Here is a 13,606-nt window from a genome sequence, read left to right on the forward strand (position 1 = left end):
GAAAAATGTAACATAAAAGAGAACGTCCGTATTTTCGTTTTATCGCGGCTCTTTATAAAATACCGCGATGTAACGAAGGATTTGTTGCTCTTGCGAAAAAAGTTCTTGGATGAAGACCGAGCGGACGCATGAAGCAGACAATTCGATTTTTCTCATTCATCCTTACGCTTTGACGCGCCCGTTATGTTTGCGGCGCTTAAAGCGCTCGTAAAAGATGCTCGACACTTCAATGGAATCACGTGAATGCCGCCTAGCGGGATGTTTCGTGCAATTGCGTTGCATGGACCGGCAGCCGGATAATTTCTGGATGAACGAAAAGTAGGTCGACGGAACGTCAACTCGTTTCCCAACTCTTGCTTGTCAACCGAGGAAAATTTAATAAAGCGGATGTTCGTAAGAAACCATGAGTATCGAATCAAACGCTTTAAGTAATAACAGTAATAAATATTCACTCCTTTTGTGACACATTTTATAAAAGTAGAAGAAGTTATTCGGTGGGAAAAAGGAAGAAATGAAACAAAAAATCCGGAAAGAAATATAAAAATATTTATTTTTGTGAGAGTGTGTATGTATGTACATGATATCACATATAAATGGAAAAATTGCGTTATCGCATGATTGCGATACGTGCTGGTAAAAGATTTCAGTGTCGAGCTGAACGCTGCTTGTTTTCGACTACCGCACTTAATTACGCGTTAATTCATTTTGATAAAATTATAAATAACACCTGATCCCGTGTTTTTCGACTCGGTTCGTGTTACAATAAGAAAACTCTCCGCCGCCCATTTGGCGCACGAAACCTTTCGTGACTGGGATAAGAATAGACTGGATAAAAACGGTCGTAGCTTTACTCTTTATTTGTCGTTAGATTTTAATTTTGAAACCAGCACTGCAGTTCAACGCGTTCTACTGAAACGTTCTGTAATCTGACATATATATATGACGTTGCGTAAAAGAGAGAAAGAAAAAGCAAAAGTCAGTTTCGCAGTGCGCAATCTAAAACATTAACTTTTCGAATACAGATTTACAGATTTCAACTCTAATTTGACAGTTTGGGTAAATTAAATTAATTTTGCCTGTACTTTCCAGAGAAAATCATCCCATTGAATATCGATTCAGTATAACATAAAAAAATAACTGGATATTTTTCATCCACACAGTAATAACTCGTCACTTATGCTAATCTAATGAAATAAAATTCCAACGAGATTGTAGTGAAACGACGTTGAAAATTACAATTGCATCAACCATCGAGAATATGTCTTTCTTTTTTAGATTTTTGTAATCAACATTTTTGATGAAAAAGATACATGTTCTGCACACTCCACTGTATTCTCTGTACATACTCCTAACAATGATCGCCTCGAAAATCATTGCGTTTGGGAGTTGCGGGAAGCCATCGCGACGAATCGGATTGATTCACGCACGGTTGCAACAGGCTAACCGTTTTTTCAACGGCAAACAGAGTGGCTCCGCATTCACGTTGTGTCATTTCTCGCTCGCTTTAACTTGGTTGATTGAATCATAAGCGCGGGTCGGCCCTTCTGCCCGCGTTCCCTGCGGGCCCCAGTTACGAGTCGGCAATGAGCGAGATTAAATTTGGCAGTTTGATGAACTTTGACCCTTCGGCATTCTATCTCCGCGTGCTCAGCAACGTATCTATTTCCACTGCTTATATTCGTGTCATCATGTATTCTCATGTGTGCGAGTAATTATCTCTCTTTTTTCATGTGTCATTCAGCCAGCAGACGATCGCGAGGGGATCGTGATTGCGCGTGGCAGCGCAAGACGTAATTGTTCGACCGGGATAAAACGCGAACTCTCGAAGCTCGCGCAAAGTAACTGGTCTATTGCGATTTGCCGTCGTGTAAATCAGGCACGTGCATAGAATAGCGGCGCTCCGGGCGAATACAAATTTAATTAAGTTAATTAAATTCCGAGCGTACAAACAGCCGTGGCGGCATAGCGACGCATACGGCGGAGACAGAGCGCAGAGAGGAGCTATTATCGCTAACGGTCCAACTTAAAGTTTCGTTTGCGCCCGGCTAATACGCGTCCGCCTTGTAAGAAATTGAAACCTGCCGACGAGATTTTTGCTCCTATTCCACGTTAATTGCGCCGGGCGTGCTCGCGCCTTTCATATCGCGGGCAAGTGACAGTGCTGTTTCAGAATTCCCGTCGTCGTCATCGTCGTTGCTTGTAAAATTATTTACGGACTCCGTAATTCATTGCCCTTCACAATTACGAAGTTCGGTCTCGAGATAACTTATTTAAAACTTATTTTTAGACGCGCGCACATAGCGCGCAACGAGCTGGAGTTAAATTTGTTCGTACAAATTTCTCGTTGCGTCTCGGCGAGCATGAAACCTTCAGGGAGAACGTAAAAGAGCTTTAATAAATCGTTATTATGAGCTAAAGGGAAATTTGATAAAATGTTATTACTCGCTCGCGACAACTTTCTACAACGAAGTCGCGTGCGTTTTATCAGTCGAATCCCGATCCCCGGATGTCTTATCAGAAATTAATATAGCGTAGTATGTTGACGCCGGGAAGTTTTATCACGGAAATGGTGCACGATATCGTGCTTTAACGTCTCACCCATACGAGTAACATGAATATCGATGAGACCGACGTTGCTCGACGTTGCTCCGGAATTGTTATCGAGCGGCGAAGCCTTCGACTCGGATCGTCTAAGGTCCAATTTTCTTAATGACTGTGAGAGACGTTAGGGACCGCACGCGCACGCACGCAAATGCCACCGTTATCGCCTCCCGTGTCTATGAAAATGTAAATCCCGATCCCGAGGGGGCAACAGGTGCTCGATATACCAGTCACACGATCCGGCCTCCGTATTCCTCGCGTTCTCCGTTATTCCGTATCGCAGGCAACTTTCCCTCACGTTGTCCCCTCTTTGTGCGCTTTGCAGCATTGTACCCCTGTCTCTATCGCATTATCCTTCTACGCGGATTCGATCTTCACGCTTTCGAGTTCGCGGCAATCCACCAGTGATGATTGACACTGCTTAACAATCCTGCGAGACGCGGATCATTCTTCGTTAATCCGTTCGTCCGGGTAATTTCGTACGCCAACTCCTAAACCTGGAAAGCGACTTTGGTGTTGGTCGGTTGCCCTGGATTTGGATCGCGCCGATCTCATCGGAGAACGTTCGCCGAGCGAGCAAAGTGATTGCGGCCAGCCGAGGGTCAGACCGCACGTCAGTCTGTAACTACTCGCGGGAAAAGGACTTCCTCTTTACATCCCTTCCTTTCTCTCTCTCTCTCTCTTTGTTTCTCTCGCGCTTTCCCTCTCTCTCTCTCTTTTCATCCCTCTCGCTCGCTCCTCTTGCTTTTGGTTCTCCGGCAGTTTAAGACTGTTTATTCGAAGCGCTGTGCACCGAAACGAGGGCAAGAGAAACGAAACGGGCTTTGCGGGTGGGGAAGCGAGGAGGGAGCTGACCGAAGCGAGGGACGAGGAAGTCGAAGATTAGGAGAGCGCATGGGTGGTCGTGGGCCACTACGAGGAGGGAGAAAGAGAGGGATGCCGCAGACCCTCTTCATGTTGGCGGGTTGTTAGCGTCCGGATGGCGAAGTTACAGATTGCCAGGGAAAAGAGTACGTCGTTTCGCCCCCTGCTTTGTCCGCTCCATCTGGCCGCTCGCTCGGATCGGACGGCCATCCAGAAACATGCGATATACGTCCGGGTGTCCATTTCTCTTTACGGCCATCGGGCAATCATTTCTATACGAGGAGGAAAGACCCGCGAGTAAATCTCTTGCAAATCTCACGCGCATCCGTACAACGCGGTTATCATTTCTTTATCAATTCGCGTCGTTCCGCGACTGGTACGTGATAAGAAACGTTATACCGAGATGTTATATTAGGGGTGTGATTTAGTTTTGAGGGTTTTTTTGCTCAAAAACGCATGTATTTAAATATGATAATGAATGAATACCTTAATCAAAATATTTTCCTTCGTTTTCTATAACTTTTTCCCATCTTTCTGGCAAGAGATGGATTCCACCACGATAAAATCACTCTTCTTTTCAGTTGATCCATTCGTCCACGAATTTTCGCACTTCTTCCAAATTATGAAAGTGTCTATCCTCTAAAGCGTGTTGCATCGACCGGAACAAATAATAATCGCATAGAGAATACGCGGGGTGCGGTAAGACTTGCCATTCAAGCTCTAATAGTGTTTCTTTCACTGATAACGCAACGTCAGGTCGAGCGTTGTCACGAAGAAGAATCACTTTCCGTCCTTTACTCGCAATTGCTGGTCGTTTTTGGTCCAATGCTTGCTTCAACTTGTACAATTGGTGTCGATAACGATCAGCCGTGACAGTCTCATGCGGATTTAACAGCCTATACCTTCTTCATCCCACCAAATACAGAGCATTACTTTTCAACCGTGAATATTGCGTCTCGGAGTGGATGTTGATGGTTCGCCTGGATCCACCCATGATTTTCTGCGTTTCGGATTATCAAAATAGATCCACTTTTCATCCCCAGTAACAATCCGAGACAAAAGACTCTTCTTTTTTTGCCTGGCGATCAACGAAATGCAAATGTTCAACCGGTTCGCAATGGCACTTTCCGATAATTCATGTCGAACCCATTTCCCTTCTTTCTGAATTTTTCCCATTTCATGTAAATGTTTGGTAACTGTTGTACGATCAACATTTAATGCTCTGGCAAGTTCTGAAGTGGATTGTGTTGGAGTTTCGTGCAATAATGCTCGCAAATCTGCATTTTCAAGCTTTCTTGGTTGTCCCGAGCGTTCTTTGTCCTTCACACGTCTTAATTGATGGGGCAGAATCACCATAAGTTTCCACAAGAATTCTATAACCGTCAGCCGCAGTTTTCTTTTGATTAAAAAACAAAAGCAACGCATGTCGAGAATGCTCTTTCGGAAGTTGGATTTTTACGATGATATAAACACGACTGTTATTGCATCTATTGCTATAATGCTACTAAATGTGATGGATAATGTCAACACTGTAAGAAACAACAGTTATCAGAAACAGCTATTGGAACAAACTGACACTACAGCCATCTGTTGCAAAACCCTCAAAACTAAATCACACTCCTAATATATTATATCTGTCGGAAGACTGATCTTTCGTCTGTAAAACTAGTCGTTCGTCAGTTTCCCTTCTTTCCAACTTTATGTTCCAACGAGATATCTCGATGACCGAATTCCGAGTGGAACTTTTGCTGGGATCAAGCCGATGTGTGATTAATTTAGGAGCGGGTTTAATTCGCGGATATTAAACGGATTTCTATCGCCGGTTTACCTCGATTTTCCGCCGCACATGTACACGAAGGCTGCAGCGGAGTTTCATACAGAGCGTATCGGTCCTAAATTAAATCACGTCGATCTCGCGCGGAGTATCAGGTAAAAAGCGCTTACGCCGCAACCACTGTCCGTGTCGGCGATATTAAAAATAATGGCGTGTGTGAAGGCGCGCGGTATCGAGAACGCGAGAGCGCAGTGCTAGGACGTTGCTGACACGCGTGGGATTTAACGACGTTTCGAAAAATTCCGTGGTCCATTGATCTCGCGTTACTGGCTTGTCGCACGTCCCATCTACGTTCCGCCGAAAGTATCGCCATTTTATCGGCCAGCCAGTAAATTCTTCCTCGCCGTCGCCGCCGGTCATGTCATGACGGTATATTACATCACCGGACGTATCGCGATAATTCCCGAACTCTCTCGCCAGTGATGGAGAACTCTGGCTGAAAATCAAATATTCCTACGCCGTCCGGGATTTTGTTCCGAGCAATTTCTAAAAATTTAATTAACGAGGAGACGTGTGCCGGTACCGCGATACCCGCTATCGTCGTCGCTATCGATCGATCGTTACGTCGATGCGTTGCAGCGGTTACAAAGTGCTCGCGCACTCGGAATAATATGAATTTGCGTTTTCGACGCCACTCTGCGAACGTCGGTCACGCCAGGGTACGTTTACAGCGAAGCCTCTCTTTTCCTCGTGCGTGTCGGGGAACGCACGTCGCTGTCCTCTCCCATCGCCATCGTGGGAAACGAAGGCAATCGGGACCGAGTTTGAAAAATCCGAAGGAATTTTGCGAGCGCGTCCGATGGAATTTATGGACGGCTTTAAATAGCACTCCCGCTCGCGCGTCCGTTCTTCGTCATCTGGCTGAACTTCCGTCGCGAATAGTGGCACTGTCGCAAAAAACGACGGTCAAGAACTACATTTAAATATAATGATTATATAAATAACGATTTATGCAATCGCGAGAAAACATTACGCACTTCCATATACGTACGTAAATTTTCATGTAATGATGAAGGTGAATGATGTTCCACATAAACTTGTCGTACACTGACTTTTTTATGTTTGAATCTCATAAAGACGTCACGAGGCTTTGAGTTTGCTCGCTCTCTCGCTCGCGCGTTGCCCGATATTTATGATTAGAATATTTTTCCAGCCGATATGCAGCGCGTCTCGCTCTTCTCGCGCAGCTTAACGTCGCCAACGCGATTTTGTTTTATCGCTCGCTCCTTAGACGCCCGTCGAACCACGATAATCGCCATTCCTCAGAAATGTGCGCCTCGATCGAGACGAGGATTTCCAGGTCACTATCGAATTACTTATAGGGTGTTTTTTCAGCCGGTCCTTTCATCTGGAAAAGGGTCGCGGGTATTAAGGGCGTTTATCTTCGTCTGAAAGATTGAACCACTCGGGAGGAACTTTCGGCCAATCGACGCTTATACACGCCTCGCGAATCTTCAGCGAAATCATTCTCATTTTTCTATCAGGATCATGTAGGAACAAATTATCACATTGTTTTCGGGTCGTCAAATCGCTTGAGCTCTTGAATCGATGCGCGTTATCGTCGAATATCTCGAAATCTAGTTCCGGCTTGTCAAAAAACTATTGAATGCAGCTTGTTAGGATCAGTTTTATCCGGCGCAACATTGTTTTTGCTTTCGAATACTAGGAAAATAAAAAAATTTTAAAAATTCTGTTTTAGTCTGTAACTCGCAATTTATTAAAAACGCTCTGACGAAATCATACATCGAATACATCGAGTAACGTGATTAACTGCGTTCATTTGAAATCACATGTACTCGAGATAATATTTTAAGTAACTATCGGACCAAGTGCATCAGCTGCGAATAGCATTTGCATGATTAACTAAATTTTCTTTTTAACGTGTAATACAGGAACAAGCGGTGGGGGTAGAAGCAAAGAGAAAGAGAGAGATAGGTTGAAAGACAGCGAATCGCGACCAACTTTAGTAAATCAAGGTAGTCGCGGCGCTATGAATTATGATCCACAATCTAAATTAATTTCGCCCGTCACGCATTAATCCTCGAGAGAACTCTCGCGCTTTTTCAACTCTCCACCGCTCGCCTCCGCTGCGCGTTTGAAGTCCCGGCCACAAATCAAAAATTCCGTCTACCTCGCGGAAAGTCCTCTTGATGAAGCCGCTAGCAACCTCTCGGCCAACCCGGAAGTTAATGTCAAAAGTGCCGGCATGCCGATTACGAAACCCTAGTATCCTCCTCATTTCGGCGACAGCAAAAACACGACGTTGGCGTATACGGTCAGTCGGCCGAGAAAAACAGTTCGGACTGGTCGTTCGAGCCGGAACGGTCGGCACGACCAAATAGGGTGAACTCCACCAACGAAGAATTCGCAGGCTCGAAGTGAGGTGCCCTGTATATACGTACACAACGTACGTGTGTTTGTACGCGTGTCGAAGCGGAGGAACGAGATAGAAAGGGTGAATAAGACACCGTGCAGGTCCACGCCGAGAGAATTAGCGAGCGAGAGGGGATCAGGAAGACAAGAGCGGGACGAGGACGCGCAATAAGCAAGCCCTTGCTTCGCAGATAATCTTCTGCCTCCCCGTGTCTTTAGCTTTTCTCTTGGCAGGTCTTCCGGATCGACACTGGCCGTTTCGCTCCCCGTTTCTCTCTTCTGTTCGATCCGCCATGCTTGTCCGACTCTCGCCGAGGGTGCATCTCCCTCTCGCTTTAACCCTTCGTCGTCCTTCTCCTCCTCGTCCTCCTGCTCTTGCGGCACCAGCAACGGGTGGTGACTTTCTTCCTTCCGACTTCTGGAGCGCTCCTTCCGCCCCGACATCTTGCGCGCAACCCTCGTTCCTCCCTTCTTCCCTTCGATCCCTGGGCTCTTCCCCTCGCGTCTACACGCTACCCCAAACTTGAATCCAATTTTCCACATCACATCCCGCAAAAGTTACTCCGCGGCGGGGCAGGAAGCAGCGCGACGCACGAAGGTTCCCGCACGAGGGAACGGAGGAACATTTTTATCTTCTCTTTGCCTCTTTCCTCCCTCCGTCGCGTCCTCCGCCTCCTTCTCCACCCCGATGCCGCCCAAAGTAAAACAATTTCGGAACATATTGCCCAAGTACGGCTACGATCTCTCTCCCGATTCCAACTCTCCTTCTTCCCCCGGTTTTGCCCGCTCTTTCTCTCTCTTTTTCTTTCTCTTGCCGGGCACGCCCGCCGCTATGTCGTCCCACTTATTCGACCCTCGTGGAAGACGTAATAACGCGTGTACCACCACCGTTGCCGTTCCCATACTTTCCCTCGTTGTCGTGCTTCGCCATACTTGCAGCGCTGTACTTGTTCGTTTTTCGCTACGCAAGAAGTTCGCGAGCAACTTCTGAGGAAGCTCGTCGGAAGGTGGCAAATTTGGCAAAGTTTACCAATAAGATTAATCCTTTAATAGATGAGTGAAAAGGGATCAAAAGTCTCTTAAAATCTCATTTTAATCAAGACGTGAGAGATTCATCCCATCTACGTGCCGCAATCGAAGCACGATTGCATCAAGGGGCGTAAAAGTATCTCCGGCAATATATCGCGTTCGCATGTAGAACGATCGAGTTAATTCGCCGCTGTTAATTCAATTAATACGGAATACATATTTACAGGGTGGGAAGGGGGAGATAATTAATTCACGCTGCGGTGGCGGCAGGCAAAAGCCCGAGAATTCCGTCTGCCATTTAGTCGGCGCGGTTAGGCACAAGCCGTATAAATACGGTGAACACAATGGAAACTTCGCGACGTGCCCAGGAGCCGTCGTATCTCAAATATTACGTGGCCACCGGCGTAATAACGAACGATGAAGTGAAGGAAGGAAGACAGGGAGAGAGAGCGCGCGCGCGCGAGAGAGAGAGAGAGAGAGAGAGAGAGGGTGAGACAAGCTGGGGGTGCATTAAATTTCTAACGGCTCCGGCTAAGTGGCAGGCGAATCCGTGACGTGACGTGACGTGACAACAAAATGCAAATGCGAGATACGAGCGATGTAAAGACGCGAGGTTGCATCGGGTTGCAACTCGACTGCCAAACCACTCGAAAACAGCGTGGAAAACGCTAACTCTCATGCGTGGTATCAATGTCGTAGATTTCCGCTCGTATTTTGCCATCCGGTCACGTGAAAAATAATACGCACACGCGCACGTTGCGCCGATAAATTAATTTTTATAGAAAATCTTTATTGTACTTTGTAACGTACCATTATTGATTACCATGTTCGAACGGATGTATTCGGCGCCGTTGTATTACGCGTTTCCGGGCTAATGGACTGTATTTCTTGCTGCATTGTCGCTCGCAGCGCTTGCCACTGGATGAAAGTTCAACGTTGTCGATTTAAAATAATCGCCACGCGGCTGGAATTCGTTCCGCGTTAAATCCTACAAAATCGGTGCATTTAATGCGCAGATTTTACAGTTATTGGAAAGCATTAATGGTGAAAAAGAGGACGAGGGATTTATTATATTTTGATTCCGCTCTTAAAACGCGTATTATATTTGAAACATTATTTTAAAATCCCCGATGCTTGCTATAAAAGCGAAAGAAAAATTAAATGTTTACCGGCGAATCAATGGAATAAGAGGATTGCGAAATTAATCCGGACCCAAGCGTTTGCTTAACGGTCATCGATACGTTTTAACGTGACAAATAATTTAATGATGCAATGAATCCTGCAAATTCTCGCGTGGCGTGCCCGCGGATTCAAATAAATTATCGGAAGTAATGATCTCGTGAATTAATATCGACTGTCTATCGACACTGATAACTGGCATCGACACTCGTAACATTATTTATTCAACCTGACACCGTCGTGATTGACGTTTATTCAGCTAAATAACTCTTCCTTCGAGCGAATCCGACATAAATTACGTGTAAATAGATCCCAGAAAGTCCTCGGGAACGCGAGTGTTCAGCGCGCGAACATGACCGGGCGGCGTCGCGAATGATTAACACCGGCTCGTTAAAATGACAGCAGTTCGCCAGGTTTGCTGTCCCGGGGGTCGGTCAATCCTTTCGGTCGCCACGGCACGGCAGAGTGTAGTTTGCAAAATGGCTGTCGCCATGGAATATAAATTAATTTGTTAAAGTCTTTACGCGGCGACCGGCGGACAAACCACCGGAGGCGCTAACGCACAAATAATCTCGTTGGCGCCCCCCGGGACTTGCACGGTTCGCCCTCTCGACCCCGGTAGGGTATTAAAACTTACGTCGGTGTTTTTATTTACGTTAAAATTTACATGGAAATTGCCCGTCGTACGGCAAGCGTGGACTGCAGACCGGCGCGCCGCGGCGGCTGGCAGACGGACAATTAAAACGAAACGCGAGTTGATAAATGGGGATCGCAATATTCTTGGTTCCTTCGCGCTTCCTCTGAGCTAATCAAGATTTACGCTCGCTCCGCAGGAGTACGCGCGATGTCGCAGGAGAGACGCGAGAGCTCTCTCCTGCGCATATTTCGAGCTTTATTCCCGGCATAAACAAAATGTATTGTTGATATTTAATTGAAAGAGTACAGATACACAAGAACGATCGTGTCGCAAAGTGAACAAATTTATATACGGATTTAACAAACGTAGCATAATATGTATCTCGCGCTACAATGGTAAACAGAATGTTAATATATATCGGCATGTATTGCAAAATACTCATCGATGTTCTCTCTGGCTGCGAGCTGAATAAACGAAATAAATTCACGGGATCCTGTAACGTACGCGTTACTTGCTCATGGCTGGCTCGAATCGGTCGGGGGATCGGACAGGATAGAAGTGGATTGCGCGGACTCGAAAAGGAGAGGTACCGTAAACCGTATACAGAGAGAGAAGCGATAATTAGTTCGTTAGAGGTGCTTTGATGCACCGTCCTGCCTAACCAATCTAAACGCGCAAGACCCTTGACTTGTTTCGCGTTGTAAACGTCTGTGTCGGTCGAATCTAATTTGCTGGTGCTGTTTCAAAGGTAAAAATGCATAAGTAACACCGAAAGTCGGAGAATATTTGCGAATACTGCTTCCAAATATTTTTTGCGAGTGTACTAAAATAAAATGATGGAAAATATATATAAATGCGTAAAACGTAAATAAATCTCGTCAGCTTTTAAATAACCCAATCAAATTTCCTCAAACTAGGTCATGTGCCTCTCAAGATTGGCATCATTAAACTTTAACTGATTCAATATTTTTATGAGGCTAAAATTTGATTTTCAAGAGAACCTGATTAATAGTGCATAGCATGACTATTTTTCGTTTCGGATATTGATTTTGGAGCATGCAAAATGGTCAATTGAGGCCTCTATTGTCCCGTTGCGGAAATTCGTCAGTGGCAAGTCTGATGTAACAGCGATGCACTTTTGGGAAACGCTCGCTCGTTATACCACGATGTGGCTCGAGCATTGCCACGCGCGTCATTTTTAACGCCAATCTTCGTTGATCGCCCGAGGTTTCTGGGGTAACGCCGCTTGTCTGCGCGCTTTTATCGTGTGTATATCCTCCAACAAACGCGCCTCGGTTATGAATGACGTTCCATTAAGTTTCTTTGTGCGAGGCAAGGTGCAATCTGAGAAAAAGGAGCGCCCTGCCGAGCGTTAGCGACGATTAACGCGTTGCACGGAGCACGCACGCGGTGACGAAACACCGAATGTAAATGCACCATTATTAATTCATTAGTCGCTATTTATTAGGGGTGTGATTTAGTTTTGAGGGTTTTTTTTGCTCAAAAACGCATGTATTTAAATATGATAATGAATGAATACCTTAATCAAAATATTTTCCTTCGTTTTCTATAACTTTTTCCCATCTTTCTGGCAAGAGATGGATTCCACCACGATAAAATCACTCTTCTTTTCAGTTGATCCATTCGTCCACGAATTTTCGCACTTCTTCCAAATTATGAAAGTGTCTATCCTCTAAAGCGTGTTGCATCGACCGGAACAAATAATAATCGCATAGAGAATACGCGGGGTGCGGTAAGACTTGCCATTCAAGCTCTAATAGTGTTTCTTTCACTGATAACGCAACGTCAGGTCGAGCGTTGTCACGAAGAAGAATCACTTTCCGTCGTTTACTCGCAATTGGTGGTCGTTTTTGGTCCAATGCTTGCTTCAACTTGTACAATTGGTGTCGATAACGATCAGCCGTGACAGTCTCATGCGGATTTAACAGCCTATACCTTCTTCATCCCACCAAATACAGAGCATTACTTTTCAACCGTGAATATTGCGTCTCGGAGTGGACGTTGATGGTTCGCCTGGATCCACCCATGATTTTCTGCGTTTCGGATTATCAAAATAGATCCACTTTTCATCCCCAGTAACAATCCGAGACAAAAGACTCTTCTTTTTTTGCCTGGCGATCAACGAAATGCAAATGTTCAACCGGTTCGCAATGGCACTTTCCGATAATTCATGTCGAACCCATTTCCCTTCTTTCTGAATTTTTCCCATTTCATGTAAATGTTTGGTAACTGTTGTACGATCAACATTTAATGCTCTGGCAAGTTCTGAAGTGGATCGTGTTGGAGTTTCGTGCAATAATGCTCGCAAATCTGCATTTTCAAGCTTTCTTGGTTGTCCCGAGCGTTCTTTGTCCTTCACATCAGTATCACCACTTTTAAAGCGTCTAAACCAGTATTCACACGTCTTAATTGATGGAGCAGAATCACCATAAGTTTCCACAAGAATTCTATAACCGTCAGCCGCAGTTTTCTTTTGATTAAAAAATAAAAGCAACGCATGTCGAAAATGCTAAAGAGCTTTCGGAAGTTGGATTTTTACGATGATATAAACACGACTGTTATTGCATCTATTGCTATAATGCTACTAAATGTGATGGATAATGTCAACACTGTAAGAAACAACAGTTATCGGAAACAGCTATTGGAACAAACTGACACTACAGCCATCTGTTGCAAAACCCTCAAAACTAAATCACACTCCTAATACTAGACATAATTTTTCGAGTTTACTATTGTCGCCAATGTGCACGATCCGCATATAGCACCCGATAGCTCTCGCATGTGACGTAAGCCTGAGGTGGACGAGGGGAACGCAAAGTTCCACGTATAACATGCGCACATAACACACTCCATTTGCATTTATTATATAATGCCGAGCGGCGCGCACGCCGCGCCGTAAATTGGTAGCTTAATCGGGCTATCAGCTTTCCATCGAATTAAATTATTTTCTTCGTCGTGCTAATAGTTGATCAATCATGCGATCTCGATGGTGCGATACATTTCTATTTACCCCGCAATATCGTTTGCAGAAAATCAACAGATACATCGTGCATAAAAATATTGCTTCC

This window comes from Ooceraea biroi, chromosome 5 (assembly GCF_003672135.1).
Source record: "Ooceraea biroi isolate clonal line C1 chromosome 5, Obir_v5.4, whole genome shotgun sequence".
Classification (NCBI taxonomy): Eukaryota; Metazoa; Arthropoda; class Insecta; order Hymenoptera; family Formicidae; genus Ooceraea; species Ooceraea biroi.